At 41.9% G+C, this 12,043-nt stretch overlaps 1 pseudogene; it reads right to left on the bottom strand.

Moving 5' to 3' along the window:
- LOC100974853 (cytochrome P450 2A13-like) overlaps nt 1-12,043 on the bottom strand; it is a 122,884-nt pseudogene that overhangs the window by 74,733 nt on the left and 36,108 nt on the right.

Below are 12,043 nucleotides of genomic sequence, written 5' to 3' on the forward strand. Positions count from 1 at the left end.
CACCTGAGCTGTACCTTGGCCAGCTTTAGTCAAGGCTGGAGTGGCTTCGAAGCAGGGCACCAAGTCCCAAGGCTGCACATAGCAGGGGATCCCTGGAGACCTTTTCCCCATTGTCTTGGTGATTAACATTCTGCTCCTGGTTACTTATGCAAATTTCTGCAGCTGGCTTGAATTTCTCCCCAGGAATTGGGGTTTTCTCTTACATCTTCAGGCTGCAAGTTTCCCAAACTTTTATGCTCTGCTTCCTCTTGAATGCTTTGCTGCTTAGAAATTTCTTCTGCCAGATACCCTAAATCATTTCTATCAAGTTCAAAGTTCCACTGATCTTTTGGGCAGGGGCAATATGCCACCAGTCTCTTGGCATAGCAACAGTGGCCTTTAGCGCAGTTCCCAACAAGTTTCCCTTCTCCATCTGAAACCACCTCAGCCTGGACGTTATTGTTCATATCACTATCAACATTTTGGCCAAAGCCATTCAACAAGTCTCTAGGAAGTTCCAAACTTTCCCACATTTTCCTGTTTTCTTCTGAGTCTTCCAAACTGTTCCAACCTCTGCCTGTTACTCAGTTCCAAAATAGCTTCCACATTTTTGGATATCTTTACAGCAGTGTCCCACTCCCAGTACCAATTTACTGTGTTAGTCCATTCTCATGCTGCTAATGAAGACGTACTTGAGACTGGGTAATTTATAGACAAAAAGAGGTTTAATGGACTCATATTTCCACATGGCTGGAGAGGCCTCACAATCATGGTGGATGGCAAAGAAGTAGCAAAGGCACGTCTTATATAGTAGCAGGCAAGAGAGAGCAGCAGGCAAGAGAGAGCAGCAGGCAAGAAAGGGAAACTTCCTTTTATAAAACCATCAGACCTCATGAGACTTATTCACTATCAGAAGAACATCACGGGAAAACCATCCCCATGAGTCAATCATCTCCCACAGTGTCCCTCCCACAACGTGTGGGGATTATGGGAACTACAGTTTGAAATGAGAATTGGGTGGAGACACAGCCAAACAATATCACTAGGTATCCATATTTTCCAGATAAGGAAACTTTAGGCTCCAAGCTGAGCTTGCACTTGCCTGAGCATCTTTAGCACAACAAATGAATGACAAAGCTGGGATTTGAACTCAGGTATGTCTGACTCAAATTAGTCCTTTATTCTGACTTCCCAGAGTGTGCCCCTCAGAGCCTTGGACCTGAGAAATAGTGACGAGTGCTGTGACGGAAAAGAAAAAGCTGAGAAGCCAAATAGTCTGCACAGCTGCTGTCAGCCCTCTCCCCTCTTGATGTTATTTTAAACGCACATAAACATTCTAAAGACCCTGAGAAGTCCTGCAGGTGAGAAATTGGTTTCCTCTCATTTAACCTAGTTTCTCCCTTGCTATTTACCTGCAGAATCCCTTTTCTCCAGAACTTATTCTCTTCCTCTGCCTCTCACACTCTCTCTCTTTCTCTCTGCCTCCTACTCTTTACTATCTCTCTCTGTCTCCACATTCTGCTGAGAGAGGCATCATGGGGTAGTGATTAAAACAGTAGGCTGTAGAACCAAACTTTCTGGGTTTGACAACTGATTCTACCTTTAGCCTGCTGCGTGACATTGGGAGAAGTCTCAACCCCTCTGTGTTTCACTTTCTCCATCCATAAAATGGGGGTGAAAACAATTACTACATCAAAGGGTAACAACTAAGTGAATTACTCTATTGAAAGCACTTCATGCCTCCTTATCAGTGCTCCCCAAGGGTGGAATGAGGACCCAGAGTAACCATATTAGGCCATACTTGTGTTGCTATAAAGACTGTGCCAGATTGCACAACACAGCAGGAGCCAGGTCCTGGGGTCAGGAAAGTCCATGGTGGCATCTTTCCTAGGTCAGGAAAGTGTGGGTTGTACTTTGTTGGTCCTCTCCTCGTGGGTTGGGGAAGTATGGGGTGCAGCTGCTCCCGACAGCTTTGACTTTCAGCCTCAGATAATGCATTGCCTGTGTCTAAACCACGTGGATGTGGGGTGACTCAGCCAACTCCATTCCCTGAATCAGCATCTTCAGTGGCGGCAAGTGGTTTGTTTAGCTATGCAAGCAAGATGCAGATTTCCCATTTTCAATGAGAAAAAAAGCACCAGGCAGAGACAGCAGATGTGGACACATTCATTCACATGTTGGGTGATTAGGGACTGACCTCTGCCAGGGGCAGGGAGGGGACAGGCTCACAGCAGTGATGGAGACAGACCCAAGCCTAGGGGACATCAATCAAACTGGACCCAGTATCTGTGTTTCTGGACCTCAGATTCTAGAGAAAGAGAGACACAGAAGGGGATAGAAGAGGGTGGGGAAGAGGTAGGGGGCAATGGGAAGAGAGGGGGGTTGCATTGATTTGAGATCTTTCTTCTTAAAGAACGTTTAGTTACTGTAAAGTTCCTCTGTGAGCTATCTGCACCCCATGTTTATTGTAGCATACTCACACAGCCAATATATACAATCAACCTAAGTGTCTATCAACAGATGAATGAATGGATAAAGAAAATGTGCTATGCATGCATGTACACACACACACACACACACACACACAAATACTATTTAGCCTTAAGAAAGAAGAAAATCCTGTCCTTTGCAACACCAGGGGTGAACCTGGACCATGTTACATTAAGTGAAATAAGTCAGGCTCAGAAAGATATATACTGCATGATCTCACTTTTAAGTGGAGTATAAAAAAGTTTAACTCACAAAAGCAAAGAGTAGAATGGGGGTTACCAGGAGTTGGTGGAGAGGGTGAGGAGATGTTGATCAAAGGATACAAAATGTCAGTTAGGAGGAATAAGTTCAGGAGATCTATTACATAAATGGTGACTATAGTTAATAACAATGGATTGTGTTAACTATACATTAATTGAAAAGCAATTACTTGAAATTTGCTAAATTTGAAAATTGCTAAGAGGATTATGACTCCCACCTGGGCATGAAGCAATGCTCCACAGCCACTGAAAGCAACCCTGCTCTCCTCAAGAGAACCCGCTGAGCATCTGCTGAGGACCCGGGCGTCAGCCCCTCCTGCCTACCTCAGTCAGTGCCCACACACAATTGAGGGGTCTGAGGACAGGCCCACCTGGCCCAGCTCCACCCCTCTAGTTCCCAAACATGTCATACGGGGGACTAGGTATCATCCTGCTCCATCCACCACCTTTGGCAGCTGAGTATCAAAGTACCAAAGTACTCGGCACCTGAGTACTCCTCCCAGGGAGAAGGTGGGCCCACCCAACCTGCCACTACCACCATGGCTGGCACCCACCTGCGTGTGCCACCAGCAGGCCTGGTGACTGGCCTATCCAGCCCATTATACCACCAACCACAAAAGCATGGACCATTTTGGAGCTAGAGGATTATCCTGCCACAGCTACTGCCATGCCATGTCCACGACGCAGGGGCCTGAGGTCCCACCTACCAGCCCAGCCCACCATTCCACTGTCAGAACCTGAGAAAGTCACCTGGAGGCCCAAGAATTGGCCCACCTAGATCCACTAACACCATTGCCAGTGTATGCTACCCTCAGACCCAAGGACAGGCATACTCAGCATGCTGCTGCCACCCCTTGGCCCACCTTATGTCCCCATCTCAGAACAACTTTACCACGGCTTCCACTAACAACCACACCCTAAGCCACTGAGGAAATCACAGACACTACTGACACTGTTTAAAGAGGAAGAAATCATATGGGAACCACACTAATGCGTGCACTCACAGTCAAAGTCAAAGTGCCCAACCCAACCAACACCATAGGTACAACTTCAGGGAAAATGTCCTCCCCTATGAAAGCAGATTCAAAAAATTAAAAGAAGCAACCATGATCCCAGATGCACAGATATCAATGTAAAGACACAAGAAACATGCAAAAGCAAGAAAACATGACACCCCCAAAGGAACACAATAATTCTCCAGCAAGAGATTCTAAAAAAAATTAATCTAGGCCAGGTGCAGTAGCTAACACTTGTAATCCCAGCACTTTGGGAGGCCGAGGCAGGTGGATCACTTGAGGTCAGGAGTTTGAGACCAACATGTCCAACATGGTGAAACCCCACCTCTACTAGAAATACAAAATTTGCCAGGAGTGGTGGCACGCACCTGTAATCCCAGTTACTTGGGAGGCTGAAGCATAAGAATTGCTTGAACCTGGGAGGTGGAGGTTGCAGTGAGATGAGATCGCACCACTGCACTCCAGCCTAGGCTACAGAGGGAGACTCCATCTCAAAAAAAAAAAAAAAAGAAGAAGAAGAAATCCATAAAATGCCTTAAAATTCAAAAGAATGATATTTAAAAAGCTCAGTGAAATACAAGAGAAGTAAAAAAAATACAAAAATGTCAGAAAATTCAGAATATGAATGTCAAATTTACCAAACAGATCACTATCATAAAAAAAAAAAAGAACCAAACAGAAATTCTGGAACTGAAGAATTCATTGAATTAAATACAAAACAAATTCAAAAGCTTCAATGATAGACTAGATAAAAAAAAAATTAACAACTGCATAACCTGAAGACAGGTCTTTTGAAATAACTCAGTCCGAAAAAAAAAATAAATAAGAAACAATGAGCAAAGCATATCTGATATATAAAACACAAGAAAGCAACCAACTATTCAAATTTCCCTATCTCAGAAGGCAAAAAGGAAACAAAAGGGATAGAAAACCTGTTTAATGAAATAATAGCTAAATTCTTCTAAAATCTATCAAGAGATTTAGATATCTAGATATACGAAGTTCAGAGACCCCTAGGTAGTTACAATGCAAAACGTTCTTCTCCATGGCACATTGTATTGAGATTGCTTAAAGTCAAAGATTAAGAGCAAATTCTAAAAACAGTGAGAAAAAAGCATTTAGCCATCTATAAAGGAGCCCATCAACAGTGGATTTGCAAGCAGAAACCTTACAAGCCAGGAGAAAATGGGATCATATATTCATTGAGCTGAGTTTTCGCTCGCTCTCCACCACTGCTGAATGCCGCCTGCAGACGTGCCACTGACTTCCACCCATCCGGATCCAGCATGGTGTCCACTGATAGAAAAAAACTATCTGCAAGATACTGTACCCAGAAAAGTTATACTTTATAAATGAAAAGGAAATAAAGTCTTTCCCAAACAAATAAAAGCTGAGTAAATTTATCATCACTAAACCAGACCTACAGGAAATGCTTAAAGGAGTCTTATACATAGAAGCAAAAGGAGGATACCTACCATAAGGAAGCACACAAAATGTAAAACCCATTGGTAGAGAAAACACACAAATGAGGAAGAGAATAGACTCAAATGGAAGCACAACAACAACAAAAAACCCACCAAACTGTTACAGGAGGGTCTTTGTTCTTAGAGCTCCCAAGATGGTGGCAGGCTGCTCCCAGATGGGGCGGGCCACTTCCAAGATGGCAGCGAGCCTTTTGTTCTCTGAGCTGGGGTTCTTGGCCTCGTGGATTCCAAGGAATTGAACCTTGGGCCATGTGGTGAGTGTTATAGCTCTATTAGAAGCCGTGGGTCATGGAAGAGAACCATGGAACCCAGCGACTAGTGTTCAGTTCGATTAGAATGAACCCAGACACTTAGCCATGGAAGAACAGTGGTGAGCCTTTAGCCTGATTGGGAGCAGCAATGGGTGCCTTGCTGGGTCAGGAGTGCAGCGGACACCATGCTGGATCTGGAGGGGTGAAAGTCAGTGGCACATCTGCAGGCGGCATTCAGCAGGGTGGACAGCGAGCAAAAGCTCAGCTCAAGCTGGAACAAACATGGACCAGAAGAGTGTGCATTGGCAAGATTTAATAGAGTGAAAACAGAGCTCCAATACAAAGGGAGGGGACCCAAAGGGGGTTGCCCACCCCCGGCTCCAATACCTGGGGTTTATATCCCAATCATTGTCCCTCCCTCTGTGCTCTCAGATGATAGATGATTTGACTATTTCTTTACCTCCTGCTTTTAGCCTAATTGGTATTTTAGTGAGCCCTCTTTACTACCTGATTGGTCAGGTGTGAGCTGAGTTACAAGACCTTTGTTTAAAGGTGGGTGCAGTCACCTTCCCCAGCTAGGCTTAGGAACTCTTAGTCAGCCTAGGAAATCCAGCTAGTCCTGTCTCTCAGTACCCCCTCTCAACAGGAAAACCCAAGTGCTGTTGGGGAGGTTGGCCAACAACTGTACTAACTTCTTCCTGCTGAATGGGGGCATAATAGGGGTCAGGCAGTTGAGATTTCCTCAGGAGGGGTGTCTTTGATGTCATCAACATTGGAGCATGGGCTAGCAGGCAGGTCCAGGGGTCTGTGGTAGATCTTAGCCATGGACTGCACCTGGGGCTCCGTTTGAAGAACTATTTGTAGTTTTACAGCTTCAATTCTGGAAGAGACAAACTTAACAAGGAGGATAAAGATACAGGGATTGAAATGTCTGGCCTCAAGTGCAGGGGATTATTTCTTTGGCACACTTCACAGGCCCTGACTACCTGCTTGATAGTTTTGAAAAGGCCTGATCCAGCAAATAATGATTTGGCCATCTGATGGGTGCTATCAATGCCTAAATGAAAGGTTTGGTGAAGGGTTTTAAGTAATTTCCATTGGTTAGCAGCAGGCAAAAGTATTTTTCCTTCTTCGGTGGCTAGACATCCTGAGAGGAGGAAACTATGTCCTTGTGAGGTACCCCATTCTATTTCTTCTGCTGAGCACTGGGGCTTGGTTTCCCGGAGGGGATTACCCCATACTAGGGGTCCTTCTATAAGCATTTCTAATGGAGGGTCCCGCCTTGTGGCTCTTTGGCTTCAATATCTGCTTGGTGGTTCCCTTCTATTTCCCTTTCCTTTCCTTTCTGATGACCCCAGCAGTGTAAGATGGCCACCTCTTTAGGTTTCTGTACAGCCAATAATAACTCATACTGGCTTCCTGATGTTTAATAGGTGTTCCCTCAGAAGTTAGGAATTCTGTTTCTCACCATATTTTTGTGTAGGCATGGAGGAGAAGGTAAGCATAATTAGAGTCTTTATATTTATTTATCCTTTTCCCTTCTCCTAATTCTAGTGTACCATGGCCCCTGCTTTTGCTAGGATGTCTCTCCCTAACAAAGGAGTGGGGCTTTCAGGCATAATTAGAAAGGCATGTGAGAAGAGTAAAGTCCCCCAGTTACAACTTAGTGGCTGGGAGAAGTATCTAGTGACTGCTTGTCTTAGGACCCCTCGGATAGTAACAGATCTGGAAATCCAGCTAGTCCTGTCTCTCAAAACTACAATGATAAACAATAAGAGAAAAAGAAAGGAAGAAAGGATATACATATATAAAGAAGCCAACTAATAATATGACAGGATTAAGCTCTCACATATCAATAATAACCTTGAATTAAATGGATTAAACTTTCCACTTAAAAGAAAGAGACTGGCTGAATGGATTTAAAAAGCATGACCCAGCTATATGCTGTCTACAAGAAACACATCTTACCAGGAAAGACACATATAGTGAAAGTGAAGAAATGAGAAAAGATATTCCACGCAAATGAAAACCAAAAGTGAGCAGGAATACCTATGTTTATAAAGGAAACAGACTTTAAGTCAAAAACTGTAAAAAGAGACAAAGAAGGTCAATACATAATGATAAAAGTATCAATCGAGCAAGAGGTTATAACAATTCTAAACATATGTGCACCCAACACTGAAGCACATAGATATACAAAGCAAATATTATTAGATCTGAAGGGAGAGATAGACTCCAACACAATAATAGTTGGGGACTTCAACATCCCACTCTCAGCATTAGACAGATCATCTAGACAGAGTATCAACAATAAAACACGGGATTTAAATTGCACCATAGAACAAATGAATCTAACAGACATTCACAGAACATTTTACCCAATAGCTACAGAATACACATTCTTCTCATAAGCACATGAAACATTCTCCAGGATAGATCACATGTTAGACCGCAAAACAAGTCTCAACACATTTTTGACATCAAAATCATATCAAGTATCCTCTTAGACCGTAATGGATTAAAACTGGAAGCAATAACAAGAGAAACTTTGGAAACTGTAAAAAATTAAGAAGAAAATAAAAAAATGTATTGAAATGAATGAAAATGGAAACAAAATATAGGCAAACTTATGGGATACAGCAAAAGAACTAATAAGAGGGAAGCTTATAGTAATGAATGCCTACATCAAAAAAGTAGAAAGATTTCAAATAAACAATCTCATCATGCACCTCAAGGAACTAGAAAAGCAAGAACAAACAAAACTCAAAATTAGTAGAATGAAAGAATAAACATCAGAGCAGAACTAAATGAAATAGAGACTGAAAAAAAATTACAAAGGATCAATGAAATGAAAAATGTTTTTTGAAAAAGATATAAATCAACCATGAGCTAGACTAAGCAAGAATGAAAAGAGAGAAGACTCAAATTATTAAATTCAGAAATAAAAAAGAGACATTGCAACTGATACCATAAATATAAAAGATCATCAGAGGCTATTATGAACAATTATCAAATCAATGATGTTAGCTTCCACTTAAAAAAAGAAGAAGGAAAATAAACCCCAAGGTGATAAAAGAAACAAATTTTTAAAATAACAGAAGAAATCAATGAAATATAAAACAGAGAAACAACAGGGAAAATCAGTGAAACCAGAAACTTATTCTTTGTGAAGATCAATAACATTGATAAAGAAAAAATAGAAAATACATAATTTACCAATATCAGGAAAAAGAGTTGAAATCATTATAGATTCTATAAATATTTAAATAATAATAAGGAAATACTCTGAAAACTATGGCAAAAAATTTGGCAACTTAGATGATTTGGATAAATTCCTCAGAAGACACAAACCACAAAAACTCACTAAGGGAGAAATAGAAAACCTGAACAGCCCTATAGTTATTTTAAAAATTGAATGTGCAGTTAAAATGTTTTCTACAAAGAAAACTCTAGGCCCAGATGACTTCACTAGTGAGTTCTATCAAACATTTATGAAAGAAGCATTATCTAGCCTATACAAACTCAGAAAATTAACAGGATGTGATATCTCATTCTCTGAGGCAAACGTCACACTGATCACAAAACCAGGAAAAGACATTACAAAAAGGAAAGTGACAGACCAATACCCTCATGAACAAAGATTTAAAAATACTAAAGAAAATTTTGGCAAATTAAATCTCAGAATATAAAACAATGTACTACCTTATGGGATAAACACAATGGAAGTGGGTTTAACCAGGGATGCAAGGTTGGTTTAAAGTCTGATAATCAATTAAGGGAGCTCAGCATATTAACAAGCATATATATATATTCATTATAACACAGACATGAAAAACATTTGATGGAAATCCAACATCCATTCCTGATTAAAAATTATCAGCAAGCTAGAAATAAGCAGAATTTCTTACCCTGACTAAAGGCATCTACAAAATATCTGCAGCCAACATCATACTTAAAGGTGAAAGATTTAATGCTTTCCCTCTAAGACTGGGAGCAAGTAAAGAATGGCAGTTCTTACCACTCTGATTCAAAATCGCACTGGAGGTTCTACCTATTACACCATGTTGTGGGAAGTCAGGAACCCTGAACAGAGGGACAGGCTGAAGCCATGCAGAAGAACATAAATTGTGAAGATTTCATGGACATTTATTAGTTCCCCAAATTAATACTTTTATAATTTCTTATGCCTGTCTTTACTGCAGTCTCTGAACATAAATTGTGAAGATTTCATGGACACTTAGCACTTCCCCAATCAATACCCTTGTGATTTCCTATGCCTGTCTTTACTTTCATCTCTTAATCTCATCATCTTCGTAAGCTGAGGAGGATGTATGTCGCCTCAGGACCCTGTGATGATTGCGTTAACTGCACAAATTGTTTGTAGAGCATGTGTGTTTGAACAATATGAAATCTGGGCACCTTGAAAAAAGAACAGGATAATAGCAATGTTCGGGGAACAAAAGAGATAACCTTAAACTCTGACTGCTGGTGAGCTGGGCAGAACAGAGCCATATTTCTCTTCTTTCAAAAATAAATGGGAGAAATATCTCTGAATTCTTTTTCTCAGCAAGGAACATCCCTGAGAAAGAGAATGCATCCCTGAGGGTAGGCCTCTGAAATGGCCACTTCGGAGGGCGGCCGTCTTTTATGGTCAAAACTGTAGGGATAAAATAAGCCCCAGTCTCCCACAGCACTCCCAGGCTTATTAGGACGAGGAAATTCCCGCCTAATAAAGTTTGGTCAGACCAGTTGTCTGCTCTCAAACCTTGCCTCCCAATAAGATGTTATCAATGACAATGCTTGCCTGAAAGTTCATTACGATTTTAATTTCACCCCAGTCCCGTGGTCCTGTGATCTCACCGTGCCTCCATTTGCCTTATTATATCTTATTACCTTGTGAAGCATGTGATCTCTGTGACCCACACCCTATTTGTACACTCCCTCCCCTTTTGAAAATCACTAATAAAAACTTTCTGGTTTTACAGCTCAGGGGGCATTATGGAACCTGCCGACATGTGATGTCTCCCCCGGAGACCCAGCTTTAAAATTTCTCTCTTTTGTGCTCTGTCTCTTTATTTCTCAGGCTGGCCAACACTTAGGGAGAACAGAAAAGAACCTACGTGGAATATTGGGGGTGAATTTTGCCTGATATCTGGCTGAATTTCCCCTGATAATGCCACTCTCTATGTCCACGTGTACACATTGTTTAGCACCCACTTATGAATGAGAACATGTGATATTCACTTTCTGTGCCTGGCTTGTTTCACTTAAGATAATCCCCTCCAGTTGTATCCATGTTGCTATAAAAGACATTATTTTATTCCTTTTTATGGCTAAATAGTATTCAATGGTGTATATATACCACATTTTATTTAACCATTCATCTGTTGATTCCCTATCTTTGCTATTGTAAATAGTATTTGGACCACATTTCAAGTACTTAATTAGTGGCCACATGCAGCAAGTGACTACCATGTTGGACAATGTAGCCCTAACCCACTGTATGACCTTGGGTAAGACTTGCAAACTGTCACTGCTTCAATATCTCCATCTATAAAATGGGGATGGCAACAATACCTCCCTAAGAGGGTAAAGACTGAGTTACTGTGTGTAAAGCACTTCATGCCTCCCTGTCGGTGCTTCACCCTGCGGCTGGAATGAGCACCCAATCTTAGTGTCAGATGACACAGCACAGCAAGACCGAGGCCCTTGGTTCAGGAAAGTCCATGCTGGCACCTCTCCAGGGTCAGGAAAGTACAGTTTCCTCCTCTTAAAAATAGGAATGTTTGTCTGCTCCTCCTGGGTCAAAGTAACTTCAGGGTCAGTGTCCTGGATCCAGCAAAGGGTTTGCTTAACATTGCAAGAAAGATGTTGCCTCATGGTCAAAATCAGGCGTAGGATGAGACAAGCAGACATGCACACATTCACACCCACATTTTGCAAAGATGGACTGACCCTGTCAGAGGATGTGTGGGTGAAGGTGCACAGTGAGGATAGAGACATATGGGAGTCCAGTAGACATCAATCAAACTGGACCCAGTTTCCACACACCTGGAGCTCAAGAGTCTCCAGGGGGAAAACAGAGACACAAAGTTAGAGAGAGATAGAGCCAGAGAAATTTCCTGCACCATGAAGATAGTCAGAGGCAGGGAAGAAACTCCTCAGCACTAGTTAGAGTGATTAGAAACCAAGAGTACCTGATCGCTGTACCTGCCAGATCTCAGTTTCTGTCTCCTTCCAACTGACCGCCTCTTCCTCTGAGACTCACCAGTTCTGCATCTCTTGCTCCTCCTTCTGTTTCTCCAATCACTTCCACCAGTGGCTGTCACAGAAGGGTGGATGAAGGAGGGTACACTGGAGATAGACTCTGAGCATCTGCAGGCTTCCAAAGAGAGGGGCTAGGAGATCCACCAACACACCAGCACAAATACACCAGCACACACAGATACACACAATTGGTTCATATATTGCTAGGTTACAGTTTGCTATGCTACAAAGGCAGTAAGCCAAATTTGAGTGAATTGAATAATTCCTTATTTTCATCAGCTTCTCCTTTTTTTTTT

Source organism: Pan paniscus, chromosome 20 (genome assembly GCF_029289425.2).
Source record: "Pan paniscus chromosome 20, NHGRI_mPanPan1-v2.0_pri, whole genome shotgun sequence".
NCBI classification, from domain to species: domain Eukaryota; kingdom Metazoa; phylum Chordata; class Mammalia; order Primates; family Hominidae; genus Pan; species Pan paniscus.